Source organism: Eumetopias jubatus, unplaced genomic scaffold, assembly GCF_037043125.1.
Source record: "Eumetopias jubatus isolate StellerSeaLion01/CBP00866 unplaced genomic scaffold, mEumJub1_p1.0 scaffold_6, whole genome shotgun sequence".
Lineage (NCBI taxonomy): Eukaryota > Metazoa > Chordata > Mammalia > Carnivora > Otariidae > Eumetopias > Eumetopias jubatus.
The window spans coordinates 79,174,732-79,178,671 of record NW_028274812.1 but is presented as its reverse complement, the minus strand read 5'-3'; the positions used below and the strand labels follow the sequence as shown (position 1 = coordinate 79,178,671).

Genomic DNA, 3,940 nt, shown 5'->3' with positions numbered 1-3,940 from the left:
CCAGGGTTAGGGATTGGGGAGAGCAGTTTGCAGTAATAAGTTAGTCAGTGTAGGCCTCATTGAATAGATGATAGTTTTGTAAAGACTTGAAGAAAGTAATTTTATAATACCAATATTCTAATGATATACTGACATATTTTATTTATTTCAAAGACTATAATATTTTTCAATCAGAATCACTTTAATGTATTAAGAAAACATATTTCTTGTTATGTCTAAGGCTACATACAAAGCTTATAAAAGCTTCTTTCCAAGGATTTGGTGTTCACAGGCCTTGTATAAGAGGATTACAAATTAGTAGTAAAAGGATTTACAGTAATTCTTAGTTATCTGTTATTTATTTGTGAATTCTTAACCGTTTTTAAAAGTCATTGAGCTATTCTTCTTACTTAAAAATCAGCCTCTAATATTTGATGCATACAAAAGAATGTATGTAACTAATGAAGTATAATAATAAAATGAACACACATGAACCCCCATCCAAATTAAAAGCTAGAATATTGTCTCTTCATTGGAAGTTTCTTATTCTTTCCCAATCCTATTCTCCATTTTACCATCCCCAAGGTAATTGTTATCATTAATTCGAGTTGATTATTTTATTTTTTTAAAACACTTTTACCATGTATGTGAATAGTGCTAAAACATTATATATTCAATTTGTTTATTTTTGAGCTTATAAAAATTATGTGTTGCATATAGCTCTCTGAATTTTTTTAAGTAGCATTTTCTGTCTAAGCTTTACTTGTATTAGTGTATATACTGTCTTTCATTCAAATTTAACTTATGTACCATATTCCAATGTATGGATAGAGCACAATTTATTTATACTTTCTCTGGTCAATAAATACATAGTTCCAGTCATCCTTGCAATTAAAAATAATGATCCGGGAAAAATTCTTAGACAGCCTTTTCTAAGGTAGAAGTGATCGCTTCTCAGCCTCTTGGCTAAGATCATGTGACTAAGGTAGAAGTGAAGTAAGCCAAAACACCATTTACAGTAATAACAATAACAATAATAAAAATAGAAACCTAGGAATAAATTTAACAAAAATTTTATACCTTTCTGTTTTTTTTTTGTAAAGATTTTATTTATCTGTTTGACAGAGAGAGACACAGCGAGAGAGGGAACACAAGCAGGGGGAGTGGGACAGGGAGAGGCAGGCTTCCTGTGGAGCAGGGAGCCCAATGCAGGGCTCGATCCCAGGACCCTGGAATCATGACCTGAGCCAAAGGCAGATGCTTAACGATTGACCCACCCAGGTGTCCCCAAAATTTTATACCTTTCTGTAGACAAATCTAAACCTTTATTGAGACAAATAGGAGTCAAATAGAGGTGTATACCATATTCATCGATTGACACAAAATTTCAATTCTCCTTAAATTAATCTATAGATTAATTGCAATTTCAATAAAATCTTACATAGTTTCAAAGAAATTTCACCAACTGATTATAAAATTAATTTGAATTTACAAAAACCTAAGAAAAACCAAAATACTCTTAACAAAGAAGACAAATAGGTTTTGGGAGCTTGTCCTATCCAGATATAGTAAAGTCAAAAACACCTGATTTTTATTATGTGTAATGATTACTTTTTTCCTTAGGCAGATATATCCTGGGAAAAGCAATCAATATCAAATGCATGTAGACATCTTAGCCTTACTGTGTATCAAAATTGCAACAAAAAACTATTAAAATACACTGTTAGCATGTAAATAAATTTTCTCTTAATGGGACTCAATAACTACAAAGTAAAATTATTAAATTAATTATATGTATAGGTTTTCATGATTTTTATCAGGGATATTTGTTTAACTTACAATAATAATTGATTGATGGTTTTCTGATAATGTCCCCATAGACTCTTCAGAATCTTTTATCTGGGGTGACAGTGCGTTTCAAACTGTGTGGCCTGAGAGATCTAAATGCCTTTGATCATATTCCAAAAGAATGTGGGAATAAGAACAAAGTCTAAACTTTCTATAATATGATGCCAGGCCCAACAGGAGCTCTATCACTTCACCTGACTAAATGCTTTGATCTTTTCCCACTATAATAGATCAGAGTTTGTACTGAAAGATTTCAATTTCTCCTCTGGCCAGGCAAAATTTCAGTATGGTTGCTGAATAAAATCAATGATACACACCAGTTTGTAATAAAATTTTCAATCAGAATACAGCTTTTGAATATGTATAAATAGACATGAATATGACACATGTTCCATTGGCTTATCAGAAGAACACAAAAACCAATGCTCCACCTTCATGCATCGCCCACTTTTAATTTTAAAATTTCTGGTAGTAATATTTGCTTTTTTTCCTCAAAAATGTTGCATTTTTGGTTTGATTTAATGACTTTCTCTAAGAACCCTTAATTGACCCCATAAGGAACTCACCACCATCTCTTTGTATGAGGCTAGTATCCAGTATACACATATAGCATAGCTTTTGTAGTCTCTTATTCCACCAAACTGTTCACATGACTGTTTTTCCATACAGATTGGAATCTTTTGAGAACACAGATGGCATTCTATTCATCTGTGTACCATACCTACGGGAAAGTAAACAGTATTCCTCTCAAAGAATCTTTGAGCTGTTATCTCCACTGCCACATCAACCATAATATGTTTACTTTCATAATCAATTCTTTCACAGCTTCCTTTAGTTTTACTTAAAGAACTTTTGAGTGTTGTTTTTCAGAAAATCATTATGTGACCTTTTCACACCAATTTATGATGTCATTGATCCATGCTACATTTACTTAATGTTTCCCATGTGTTAAGCACAGTGCTAGGTACTAGGTATATAAATATGAAGAAGACACAGCCTGCCCTTAAAGAATTCAAAGACCAGTCAGAATACAAAAACTAATAATTACAATGCAATGTAAGTGCTATAACATAGACAGGAACAGAGTGATCTAAAAACATACATTTAGTGACTGGTTCTGGCTACTTGAGAAAAGATTCAAAGAGGTTAACCATTTTGGCTGATTTTGTCAGATAAACAAGAAGGAAGCAAGTTTTAGGAAGAATGTGTGCAAAGATATGCAGTCAAGAAAGGATCAGGCAGATCTAGTGAATAAGGAGCTGCTCTGTGTTTAGAGCACAGAGTATCTGATTTGGAGAGGAGAAAGGCTGGGAAGTTAGCCAGAAGACGAGAACAGATCTCAGGCAATGTTATCCTTACACAGGGGCCATGATAATCTTCTCTGTATTGTTCCAATTTTAGTATATGTGCTGCTGAAATGAGCACTTAGAGGCAATGTTAAGAAATGTATATTTTATCTGTGGCAACTTAAACATAGAAGAAATTGTTAAACAAGGCAGAGACTTAATCAGATTTAGCTTTAGGAATGTCATGCTGGTGGCAGGATGAGGACAGGTTTGGAGGTGAGGAAAGTTTGTGGTATAAGGACCAATTAGGAGGCTTTTAAATCTTCTAGGAAAAAGATGAGGTGAACTTTCAAATGGTGGAGGGATTGTGCAGTGCAAAGATTAATGTGTTTGATATTAATGAAATAAACTCAACTGAGCAAAGTAGAAAGAAGAATCAATAGGATGGGAGAGGTAAGGGTGATTCCTCGTTTCTTCTATGAGACACTGACATGAGAAGAATCTCTCTGGGTTTAAATAATGTTTGGGGTGCCTGGAAAACAGACAAGCAGACATGTCTAGTAGATAAATGTATCTGGAATTCAAGAGTAAAGTTGAGACTCACTGATTAGAAGTTGTCCACTCGTAACTGGTAATGAAAACCATGAAAGTAGATCAGGTCATCCAAAGTTTATATGGAAAGTAAAAATGAAAGAGAAAAGAGTAGAACTTGAATCATACCAACATATAAATAGTGGTCAGAAGATGGGGGGGGGAAGCCTGTGAAGAATCCCAGATAGACTAATCAAAATGATAACAGAAACCATGAGAGAATAGGCAATTACTGT

At 33.6% G+C, this 3,940-nt stretch overlaps 1 non-coding gene across 1 annotated transcript; it reads right to left on the bottom strand.

Moving 5' to 3' along the window:
* Positions 1-3,148: 3,148 nt before the first annotated feature.
* LOC114213105 (U6 spliceosomal RNA) lies at positions 3,149-3,252 on the bottom strand. Its single transcript, XR_003610136.1, has one exon. It is a non-coding gene; the product is annotated as a U6 spliceosomal RNA (small nuclear RNA).
* Positions 3,253-3,940: the final 688 nt, after the last annotated feature.